At 39.7% G+C, this 13344-nt stretch overlaps 1 protein-coding gene across 15 annotated transcripts in view; it reads right to left on the reverse strand.

Moving 5' to 3' along the window:
• CADPS2 (calcium dependent secretion activator 2) overlaps positions 1–13344 on the reverse strand; it is a 560752-nt gene that overhangs the window by 230864 nt on the left and 316544 nt on the right. The window lies entirely within an intron of this gene.

Here is a 13344-nt window from a genome sequence, read left to right on the forward strand (position 1 = left end):
TTCCATTATTTGGAGAGAAATAAAAAAGCCATCTGAAAAGCAAACCTTCCTCTCTGATCCAATCTGTCCTAAGGTGCACCAGGAACTTTGGCCTGAAGCTAATGGCAAACACTACCTACCATCCACTTGACTATAAAAAAGAAATATTGCACTGAATCTATTTTATTGCCATTCCCTTCTCCTTCCCTTTCATGAGTATATCTTCTTATGTATGTGTTTGACTGAGGAAATTGACTTGACAAAACTAACACCTTTGTGAATAAAGCTGAGAATGTTTTGGCTTCAACCTAATTACCATGTATATTATTTTTAAAAAGAATGGTTTAGGAAGAAAAGCTGATTTTGCATTGCAATTTCTCCCTGAATGTTTAAGTAAATAAAGACAGAATTGTTGACATTACATCTTTTTATCCAGAGCATCTGCCCAGAGCCTGCTAAATTAGTTCATAGTGTTGGTGTCCTGTTGGACCCCCGCACTGTGACTGGGTGCTCAAATAGCCATGGCTGAAAATTAAGCCTCCTTCTCTCTGTAGCTAGCCAGAAAAATGTAGCCCAAACTATCAGACTCAGAGCTGACTATGGCGAGCCATGAATTTATGACCTTGGAGCTTGATTATTATAACTTGTAGTTAAGAATAAGACTTCCTACCCCGAAAAAAGCTCCAAATGGTATAGAAAGTAGAAGCTTGAGGCTGTTAGATAACACAGGTCACTGTGAGCATCACCCTGGTGCTCTGTTCTGAGCATTATCTCCGTTGAATACAGAGGCCACTTTAGTCGGAAGAACTACTAAGAGGGAAGGACTGAAAAACCCATGCATCAACTGCTGGAGAAGGTCCCTTCTCTTTTTACTGCCTAGTCCCAAAGCCCCAATTTACTTACAATTCATAGTGCAGGGAAGTAATATATACCTACTATTTATCTATTTTGTGTGGTGTTCAGATTCCATGGTGACAGGTGGTATAAAAGAACCTAGATAAATATAAATGAAGGATTGTGATTAACTAATATACAGAACTGTTTTACAGTTTAAAACAGTATTATTTAGGAACTCTGAGATTGTTATGGTTGTCAGACAATTATGCATTTACCAAAGAATAGGGTGTGCTAGTTCTTTTTGCTTGATGTAACAAAATTCCTGTCATGTAAAATAATAGCACGTGTGCGCCATCTGTCCATAATTCTGGGAGGGAAGGGGATAATGAAAGACTGCCATCTAGCCTCAAAGGTCAATTAGCATAGGAATAGCTTGTATATTCTTAAACTCTGCCCCTGGTTATTTTCACAACTTTTAATAGAAGATTATTTGAAATGATACACAGATATGTATTAAGTGCCCATTATTGGATTTGTTCTTGCTCTGCAACAGCTTTTTGGGATATAAGGTAACTTCAAACTGAACACAGTATTCAAGATTAATACATAATTGTTCTATATAAACCCCAAATAATCTTTTCCATCATTATTTTTCTACACTATTCTTAATAAAATAATAACATCTTATTTGCAGTTCTAACCATAGTTGTTGTCATAAATATGAAGGGAAGGGTAAACACCTTTAAAATCCCTCCTGGCCAGAGGAAAAACCCTTTCACCTGTAAAGGGTTAAGAAGCTAGGATAACCTCGCTGGCACCTGACCACAATGACCAATGAGGAGACAAGATACTTTCAAAGATGGAGGGGGGGAGAAACAAAGAGTTTTTATCTGTCTGTGTGATGCTTTTGCCGGGGACAGGAATGGAGTCTTAGAATTTAGTAAGTAATCTAGCTAGAGATGCGTTAGATTCCGATTTCTTTAAATGGCTGAGAAAATAAGCTGTGCTGAATGGAATGGCTATTCCTGTTTTTGTGTCTTTTTGTAACTTAAGGTTTTGCCTAGAGGGATTCTCTATGTTTTGAATCTAATTACCCTGTAAGGTATTTACCATTCTGATTTTACAGAGGTGATTCTTTTTACTTTTTCTTCTACTAAAATTCTTCTTTTAAGAAACTGAATGCTTTTTCATTGTTCTTAAGATCCAAGGGTTTGGGTCTGTGGTCACATATGCAAATTGGTGAGGATTTTTATCAAACCTTCCCCAGGAAAGGGGGTGTAACATTTGGGAGTATTTTGGGGGGAAAGACGTTTCCAAACAGACTCTTTCCAAATTATATCCCTGTTAGATGTTTGGTGGAGGCAGCGAAAGTCCAAGGGCAAAAGGTAAAATAGTTTGTACCTTGGGGAAGTTTTAACCTAAGCTGGTAAAAGTAAGCTTAGGAGGTTTTCATGCAGGTCCCCGCATCTGTACCCTGGAGTTCAGAGTGGGGAAGGAACCCTGACAGTTGTGCACTGAACTATCCAGTTTTCCTGAGAGGCTGCAACTAGTTTACAAACCCCGTGTGTAAGACTGGTTGGAACAACTTCTTCCAATGTATACTGCCAATTCCCTTTTCTTGTGTATGTTGAATTTAACCTGCCATTGTGATGCCCAATTACTTAAATCTTTAATAATCTAAATAATTTTGTCATAGGCAATTTTTCTCACTTTTCTATACACCTGATCCTCTAGTTCATCAATATACAACACTAGATGTAGTGCCCTGAGGCACTCTGTTATCATTGTACGGAGGAGTACCTATTAATTAAAAAGAAAATATATGTATAAATAATGTTAAGATTACTAAAACTGACAAAAGCCAGAATATACAGTATTAATGTCAACTTCCAATGGTCCACTTACACCCAGGCATTAAAATAAGAACAGGTATTCAGGATGGAGGTACAAACCATTACATTCAAATATTTTAAATTTTTGTTGGCTTATGTCATAACAAAGAATGTTTAAATACTTCTGAGTACTTCATTTCACTCTATAAAAGAGAAAATTCTGTGATGAAAGTTTTTAGATGTGTGCCATTGTCAATCACATCTCATTACAATAATATCAGCTTCAGTGTACCATTTGCCTGCTTCCCTGTCAAATGTCTCAGGGCCTTTTTGCATGTCACTCTCTATTCAAGTCATAGTAACACCTACCTCCTACATAGCACTTTGCATCTGTAGATCTCAAAGTGCTTTACAAAGGTGGTAAATATCATTATCTCATTTTACAAATGGGGAAACTGAGGCACATAGGGGTGAAATGACTTACCCAACGTCACCTAGCCTGATATTCGCAGAGCTGGGGCTAGAATCCATATCTCCCAAATCCCAGTCCAATGTTCCAGCTACTAGGAAACACTACACTACCCAAGTCCTGGCCCACCAAGACATTACCTTCTCCTCATTCAAATCCCTTCTTAAGAACTTGCTTCTTCCTTGATGCCCACCAGGGAGTCTACAACAATAATAGTTATTCAGCACAAATTCTGAACTACCAAGATGGGCACATCCTAAACTTAGTAAACATGTGATTGCAATGCTGTAGCCCTTATCTCTACACCCCATCCCCCTTACTGCCCACCCCTCATACTTGTTGGGTCACACCCCTAAAATTAAACTAACCTTTTCAGGGCAAGGCCATGTGCCTTTAACACTGACCTAGAGAGACCTTCTCTAGCAGTGGAGATTCCTTCTCTCCTATGTTTTCCCAGTGCCTAGACCAGCTATTGGCTGGACATTGGGCTGGACATTGGCAGATTTCAGCTCAGGTGTGTATCACTGAATTTACATCTGTTTGGTGAAAACTTTTGCAGTTCTCTAGATAACACACTAGGATATGTTATGCAAGAAAATATCAGCAAAGGGTCCTGTGAAACTGAAAACTACAGCTATGGAAGTATGTCTCTTTCAGGGCAACAGAAATAATCAGTTAGCAACTTTATGTTAATAATCCTCCCCACAAGTTTTAGAAATGTCTCATGAGAAGATGCTGATCGGGACTAGCTCCATAATGAAAATGTATATCTTGAGAAACAAGCACAATATGTGCCATATTTTATTTTAGCTAAACTTAGGGATTTGATCTTTCTGATGTTATTATGTGGAAATTTGAATGTCTGCCCAGAAGCAATGTTATGAGATAAATACACTATGTGCCAGACAGATTATGCAAGGGGCAGCAGAGGCTGTAAGTAACAACAGATCATTTATTAACTTTCTGCAATATTACATACAAATCTCAATACTTATCAGTGACAAGTGGTTCGGAGTCCTGGAAACATTAACAGACATTTATGGCAGTTATATTCAGTTTCATTGAGACCCCTGAATTCTCAAAAACATCTTCAGATTCCCCCTAGCAACCCTTCTGCTTTCCACAGAGTGGCAGTGTTTCTGGGGGAAAATAAATACAACCATCCATATCTGAATCTAGTAAGAAAGATGCATTGCCACTAATTTCAGAATACTTGTTAACAGTTTTCTGTTGAAAAATATCTTTCACAGTTCCCGGGGTTTCCATGTGAGGCTCACCCAATATTACTTACTAAAGAGGTAGAAACTCTATATAATTCATCTGGGAATAAGGATTTGTTTCAAAACATCATCTCTATTATGTTTGAGGATGTACTGAGAGTCAACTTCAAACAGATATTCAGCCAAAATTCAGATAATCTGCATCAGATGCATAATGTTTCAAAATCTATTCAAAACTGAATACTTAGGTAGCACCACTACTGCCCAATAGAACCTGGCATGGCTGGAAGCACTGAATGTTTCTTGTACACACCCCACCCTCATACATTACCCCTCCTCCTCTGCCTCCCGTCTCAGTGATAGAATACCCAGTTATTCCCTCTCACAGTTGTTCCTCTTCCAACTCTCCCCTGCTCTGGTTAGACCAACTTCCTGCTCAGGACTGAACTTGGAAACCAGGGCTGACTACAAACTTGAGGTTGACTTATAGACTCTAGTGCAGCTTCCTCTCTCAATTCTCTGACAGATCTGATTATCTTGCTTAACCATTTATGGCAGTTGAGTATCCAGAGTACGTGTCTAACCTTTCCACCATATGTTAATTAACTTCACTTTTTAGAAACCAGAAAAATCAATAATTTTGTATTAAAAAGTAATTATTTTCAGAACTATTAATTACCAAAACGTGTAAATAGAAAATGAGAATTACAACCTTTAAATAGGAGTACTGATGGACTGAAATTCCAAAGCAAAATTAGAGAGACAGTCTGGAGTTCAATATTTTCATGCTGTCATAATGGAAGTAGCAAGTTATCAATAAAATAGATTTTATTAATTGATCTTTAAATATTTATGGTAAATAGGCCCAATGGCCTGTGATGGGATGTTAGATGGGGAGGGATCTGAGTTACTACAGAGAATTCTTTCCTGGGTATCTGGCTGGTGAATCTTGCCCATATGCTCAGGGTTCAGCTGATCGCCATATTTGGGGTTGGAAAGGAATTTTCCTCCAGGGCAGATTGGAAAAGGCCCTGGAGGTTTTTCGCCTTCCTCTATAGCATGGGGCACGAGTCACTTGCTGGAGGATTCTCTGCTCCTTGAAGTCTTTAAACCATGATTTGAGGACTTCAATAAACTCAGACATAGGTGAGAGGTTTATTGCAGGAGTGGGTGGGTGAGATTCTGTGGCCTGCATTGTGCAGGAAAAAAGATCAGATTAGATGATCATAATGGTCCCTTCTGACCTTAATATCTACGTATCTATGTAAATATAATTAAAATCAAGTGCTATGCCTGCTATGTATCTATGTAAATATAAACAAAAATCAAGTGCTATGCCTGCTACTGTAGAGTTCAACCCAGAACAAAAACCAAACCTAATGTACCGATTGGAAGTTAGTAGTAAACATAACTTGCTGATTTGTTAACAGTGAACCTTATTATCATAACCCAGACAGAATTTTTTTTATGGCAATTAATTGAAATTCTACTATAGAATTTGCATTTTTAAAGACTGAGTAAAAATGATTTATTTTATCATTGCATATAAATTGCTTACATAGCCAAATGCTATTTTAACTATACGTGATCAATAGTAATGCCAGTGAGAGGAAAAAAGTATCAGAAAGACAGCATAATAAGGAAAGTGAAATTCCCATAAACCTCATAGTGGCCTGGGGTAAAATTTTCATATGTATCTAAGACCCTGTGGTTGTGCGTAGGGTATCTGCAGCTAGATGCTGCAGTGAAAGGCAGGCTGTGTGCACACTCATTGCAGTGTGTAGATTACATGTAGCAATGAAAGGTTCTGGCCGGGGTGCAGCAGGGAACTGCTGGAACCTTTCCCCAGTGCTGGAGCCTTTCACTGCAGTGAGGGACGTTCTCTGGCAGTGGGGAGGCAAAGGGGAAAGGCTCTGGCTGTACAACACTACACTGCTAAAAACAGCAGTGTAGACATGGGAGGCACTGCCTGGGTATCTAGAGAGCCATGTGGGATATATAATCTAGGGTTCAGGCATGTACAGTACTCTACTCGCCTAAGCACTGCCTCACTGTCTGCACTAGTCTTACTACCCGTGCTAGCTGGGCATGCAGTGTCTGTACATTATATGCTGCCATAATATAGACCTACCTAAGTGACTTAGGAGGCTAAGTCCCATTTTCACAGGTTACTTAAGAAGGTAGGAACCTAAGTTTTACTGAAAGTTAATGAAACTTAACTTTCCAGGCTCCCAGGTCACTTAAGTATGCAAGGTTTGAATTATTGTTTCAAAACTTGTGACTTAGCCAGCAGAAATGGTACCGAAGCCCATATCCTGATTCTTGCGCACTTGCCTAAAACCACCTAAATAGGGGTTAAATTTGATTACGTATTTTCTTTACATTTGTTTTGCTTGAAGATTTTCGAAGTCGGGGGGAGGGGGGGGGAGAGAACTGACAAAGATGGATACTGAATGGTTCTTTGTCCTCAGTTTGAGCAAAGAATTTTCATATCTCCCCCCTCCCCCCACGCCCGCCCGAAATAATGTTAAGTTTGTTTATTAGTGAGAAATGTATTCCCAGTAGTATAGTGGAAAAATAATCTTTGCAACTGAATGGAGAATTAAACAGATTGAATGTCAGGTACATTACAATAGCTTCTAAACTGTTAGGAAGGGATATTGAAGATGCTGGATGCAAAATATTTTGTGTTGTTGTAGTCATGTTTGAAACACTACACAACTTCTGGTTCCTAAGAGAGGAATTTTTGCTGACTGTCTTTGCTTACCTGGAAATTGAATTCTATTTATTTTGTCATTTGCCTTTGGGTAGGCAACTTTGTATAAACAGATGATTCAACAACTGTAATTCTACTTTACCCCTATTCGTCATAGCCAAGAGAAAGTCCTGAAATTTTGGGTTTAAATTAATCATGTCTCATTACGTGATATGAAGTAATACACGTCTCTATTTGGGTTTGTGAATACAGATCATATGGTGCTGAGAATGGGTCAGGAAGGTGTATCAGTATTGTTTCTATTTGATTTCAGAATGAGTAGCCAACTCTTAAAATGGATTCATTTGAGTGGTTTCATTTTGCAGCAGTCTCAAACCAGTTATATTGAGAATAATTCTTGTGTTCAGATCACCCAGCTGGACTTCAAGTTACCCAGATGATTGTATTTCTGCTCATTCCACTGGCCTGCTAGGACCTAGGTGACCTTCGGTAAGCACTATATAAGAGATAGGTATTATTATACTATTATTATTGTTCAGAGAAACTTCAACATCCATGAGGCTTTTCTGGGTTGACTCATGATCTGCCTGGTAGCCATGAAAACCATTGTCCCACATTTCTTTTTCTTCACACCAACATCTGCAAAGAAATCAGGAGACCTCAGATCTTTTCTCAGCTCTGCCACTGACTTACTCTTGTCAGTCACCTCTGTGCCTCAGTGTCCCCATCTGTAAAACACAGATAATCATATTACCTTCCTTTGCAAAGTACATGTATATCTATGATCAAAAAGCACCATCAAAGGGTTCGATAAAATTACTTACCTTTTAATTCTACTTGTTATGAGATTTTCATCCCTGGTCTTAGTTCCTTGGAGTGAGATTCGCAGATTTCCCCTAGCTTTTAACATTTTTTGATCCTTCATGGCAGCAGTAGTATGTGTGTGCATGTGAAAGAGAACCATATCTTGTACTAGAACTCAGGTGCTACCGTTGCTGAGCATAACTGTTGCACTCCAAATTTTCCAGTCAGTTCTAACTGCATGAATAGACAGCTCTCTCAAAAGGTTAACAAATTCAAGATGACCCTCATAAGATTCAAAAATGCCTCAGAAAATAATGAAAAACAAGGTGCAAGAGAAAATACACCTCCAGAAAGGCAACATCCAAAACACAGAAGAGGTGGGCTGGTGAGTGACAATTCTGAAAGATATGATCAGAGAAGCAGAATGATAGGGTAAGTAATGCTCCGACGATATCATCTGTCTAGAATTCTTACTACTGAAGAGTATAAATTATAAAAGATGTCCCAAAAGAAAAATGAGAGCAAAGATGCAACAAGCCGCAACAATATGGCCAATGCTAATAACACGAAAAGTGAGGGAGTTTTACACACACACACATACACACACACAGTTTTTATATATAATTACACACATACAAACACAGAAGACCAAGAAACCTCTTTAAAATTCAGCATTAATAACAACAATCAAAAGTCTGTAGAATGAGAGAGGAATCCAGGAAAAAAAACAAGACAGACATGGGAGAATTGATAAGGGACATCTCAAGAAAAAGCAAAACAAAACATTTAGGGGGTGAAAGTTTTGCCAACTGTATCTTGGAAACAATTTCTGGAGCGCTGAGACAGAAATGCAATATCCAATTCAAGCAATAATGCTTTGTAAACATAATGCTGTTTGGGTTTTGCTTTTTTACATTTGTTTTTATTCTTTTTCCTTTTAGATGAGACTACTGATTATTATTTGTTCTGCATTTATTTCTTGAACAAGTTATTTGAAAAAACTTCACTGTTCCTATTTTCATTCTAAACTGATAGCGACAGAGCAATACCTTCTATTAGCCACTAGGCTATGCTAAAAGATCATTCAACTGATCCAAAATATTTCCCTTGTAAAAATAATCCAAATTACAAATCCATCTATTCAGTCATGTAATGATGTACACTAAAAGAAAACGTATTAGACAGGGGAAAACTACTTACATTATTAAGCGAAGTAAGACAATAGGACTGATGTGTCTGCCTCCTTTAGTTCACAACCCCACACAATGAAGTGATGAGTTAGAAAGGGAAAGACCAAATTGGCACACATTGTGTCTTCAGTATAATCTCTTTTCTAACTTAGCTATCATATCTTCATATGGCTACACAGCTTTCAAAATAGGCTTTTTAACATGATACGTTTCGGCTCAGAAGTTTTTGGAAAATCTAAAATCATAATGGAAACATTTTAATAGAGAGTTTAATAAAAGTAAAACTTTAGCAAAATATGAACTCAGTACTTTGCAATGGTGGGACAACACTTTATCTAGAAGGCTCTACAACCTTTGGCAAGTAGAAGGTTGCCACATTCCATGAATAGAAAATACAGATTCTTAGTGACAAGAAAAAAGAATTTTAAAAAATTCATAAGTTACTAGTATCTGGAGTTCTTCAAGAAGACTGCCTCACAAATCCACATTGCTGGGTTGCATTCACCTCAGACTGTACAGAACCTTCTAGCTAGTAGCATTTGTTAGGGCCAGGCACACATGTGCGTGTGGCATCAAATGCTTGGATTAAGTGTGTAAAAAAGGGGGGGGGATTTAAATGCCCTTCGGTTTCTTTCACTCTTTCAAATATCCATTCAGGAAAGACTTTAAAAAAAAAAAAATGATGAGTCCGAAGGCTAAGCTTATTACAAGCTTATATCACTGCCATTTATTCTTTTCAACCTATTACAGAGGGTTTCATAGATGAACCACTGGGTGTTTTCTCAAACAAGTTCTTTACAAACTTTATTAACTGGCGTAACACTATAACACAGCTTTTTGACGGTACCAACGTAAACACTATTATCAAAAATATGTAGCTGACAACAGTCATTGGGTTTTTGTGAGTTAAAAGCATCAGAGTTGCGGATAATTGCAAATGAAATCCACAGCAATCCTGAGACTTGAGCATTTTTATTAAGTTTTATTGTAAAAAAAATCAATTCATATAAACAAAACTATTCAAAGTTTACAATATTGTTAGGAGTATCGCTATGTATCATGACTATGACTACCCAATGAAAGAGCAAGATTTGAAGAAGGTGCAGTCTAAAATACTGATTACTTAACTTCTTAATATGTTATAATTTAAACGGGAGCAATTGTGGAATGAGACGCTACCCATCAAATATAAATGCAAGATATGCACTATGGACTAATGGACTTTGAAGCATTTCATCATATCCCCTTTATTAGTCAAGGGAACCAAAGCTGAAGAAAGTCAGAAACTGTTCCATTCCCAGGGAAGTCTTCACAGCTTGCTCAGGGAACAAGTGATTGTAAACCAGAGATCAACCTGGGCCATGGCAGTGCCTTGATGCCTCCAACAGTCTTGATTTGTACCTGCTAAATTCACCAAAATTTATGGAATCCCCATATCTATTACTGTCATTAGGATCTATTTTCCCAACTGTCAAATTAGTATGATTAAAATGTATCAAACTGGTTAGGAGAGGTACATACTAAAGCTAGTATGAAAGTGTTTTGAGATCGTCAGTTGAAATGCACTACATAAAACATATAATGCACTTATCTCCAATAAATTCGACATGAATCTTATACATTTGGTAGTTAGAATCTAAGTTAACTAGTTCAAAGATTGGTCAGGGATAACAAGTGAGAGACAACTGCAAGAAAATAAACTGATTTTCCATCTCCAGTTCTCATTCTTACTTTATACTACAAACAAGAAAACTATGTTAAGAGAACCTCATTAAAGTTGTAAAGTCAAGCACCCAAAAGTTAGGAAATGCCAGAGTTGAGGTTGCCTGTGGAACCTTAATTTGGCCCCTTTCATAGAATCATAGAACTGGAAGTGACCTCGAGAGGTCATCTAGTCCAGTCCTCTGCACTCAAGGCAGCACTAAGTATTACCTAGACCATCCTTGATCGGTGTTTGTCCAACTTTCTCTTAAAAATCCCACCACCTCCCAAGGCAATTTATTCCAGTGCTTAACCACTCTGACAGTTAGGAAGTTTTTCCTAATGTCCAACCTACATCGCCCTTGCTGCAATTTAACCCCATTGCTTCTTGTCCTATCCTCACAGGTTAAGAAGAACAATTTTTCTCCCTCCTCCTTGTAAAAACCTTTTATGTACTTGAAAAGTGTTATGTCCCCTGTTAGCCCTGGTCTACACTACAGGGTTAGGTTGAATTTAGCCACGTTAGGTCGATTTTATAATGAATGCGTCTACACAAGCAACCCTGTTCCATTGACCAAAAGGGCTCTTAAAATTGACTTCTGTACTCCTCCTCAGTGAGGGGAGTAGCGCTAAAATCGACCTTGCTGGGTCGAATTTGGGGTAGTGTGGATGCATATCAATGTTATTGGCCTCCGGGAGCTATCCCAGAGTGCTCCAATGTGACCGCTCTGGACAGCACTCTCAACTCTGATGCACTAGCCAGATACACAGGAAAAGCCCCAGGAACTTTTGAATTTCATTCCCTGTTTGGTCAGTGTGGCCAGCTCAGCGGCACAGGTGATCATGCAGTCCCCCTAGAATTGCAAACGAGCTCCAGCATGGAGCGAACGAGAGACACTGGATCTGATTGCTGTATGGGGAGAGGAATCTGTGCAGGCAGAACGCCGATCAAAAAGAAGAAATGCTACTATATATGCCAAGATCGCACAGGGCATGATGGACAGAGACTACGATGGACACACAGCAGTCCCACATGAAAGTCAAGGAGCTCAGGCAAGCCTACCAAAAGACAAAGGAGGTAAACGGTGGCTCTGGGTCAGAGTCCCATACGTGTTGCTTCTATGGTCAGCTGCATGGCATTCTAGGGTGGGATCCTACCACTACCCCACCGCTGTCCGTGGACACCTGCAAGGCAGGAGTCTCACACAACATGGAGGAGGATTTTGTGGATGAGGAGGAGGAGAATGCACAGCAGGCAAGTGGTGAATCTGTTCTCCCAGGCAGCCAGGACCTCTTCATCACCCTGAAGCCAATACCCTCCCAAGGCGGGATCCCCGACCCTGAAGGCAGAGAAGGCACCTCTGATGAGTGCACATTTGTAACTAAACACAATTGCTTTTAACCCCTGTAGTGTAATGTTTGATTTGCCCTGAAGAATTGGGATGCATTCGCAGCCAGTACAGCTATTGGAAAAGTCTGTTAACGTGTCTGGGGATGGAGTGGGAATCCTCCAGGGACATCTCCATGAAGCTCTCCTGGAGGTACTTTGAAAGCCTTTGCAGGAGGTTTCTGGGGAGGGCTGCCTTATTTCATCCTCCGTGGTAGGACACTTTACCACGCCAAGCCAGTAGCAAGTAGTCTGGAATCATTGCAGCACAAAGCATGGCAGCGAATAGCCCTGGGTTTTGGTTGCATTCAAGCAACATTAGGGCTATGTCTTCCTGTGTTAGCCTCAGGAGAGTGATATCATTCATGGTCACCTGGTTGAAATAGGGGAATTTTTGTAAGGGAACAGTGAAAGGACACCGTTCATGCTAGGCTGTTTGCACTCGGCTAAAAGGGATCATCCCTGAGAAAAGCCATGCAGCAGAGGGAGGGTGAAGGGATCATCCCAAATAGCCACGCAGAGGAGTGGGGGGAGATGTGCGCTGCACATCCACCCAAAAACCGCAGCCGCTCCTTTTAAATGGCAAACCCAACCGTCATTGCTTGCTATGAGAAAGGACGGTGCTGCAATTTGAAAACATTCCCACATGTTATGAAGGCGTTAGAAGCCAAACCTGCGTACCCTTTGGCTTACCTTGGCTGCCTGGAAACCAAATTCTGTTGCCCAGCCATGTGTGATGTGTCACCATACCGGCAGGCGCTCAATATAAAAGGTAAAATGCGACCTTGTACCTAAAGCACATGTGCTGTCCACTGTGAATTGCCTTGGCTGCCTGGAAACCAAATTCTGTTGCCCAGCCATGTGTGATGTGTCACCATACCGGCAGGCGCTCAATATAAAAGGTAAAATGCGACCTTGTACCTAAAGCACATGTGCTGTCCACTGTGAATTGCTTGATTCACTGTGAAAGAGTCTCCCATTTGTTCTCGGAAATGTATCATCTTAAATTTTACGCTCCCTTTTTATCCCCTGTGCAGGTGCAAATGTTTCTATGCTCCCCCTATCATCTCCGTCCCTGAGGTTATCGCAGATTAGAAGGTGAAAAAAACGCATTCGCGATGACATGTTTTCCGAGCTCATGCAGTCCTCCTGCATTGATAGGGCACAGCTGAATGCATGGAGGCATTCAGTGGCAGAGTCCAGGAAAGC

The sequence above is a fragment of the Caretta caretta genome, chromosome 1 (assembly GCF_965140235.1).
Source record: "Caretta caretta isolate rCarCar2 chromosome 1, rCarCar1.hap1, whole genome shotgun sequence".
Taxonomy (NCBI): Eukaryota; Metazoa; Chordata; order Testudines; family Cheloniidae; genus Caretta; species Caretta caretta.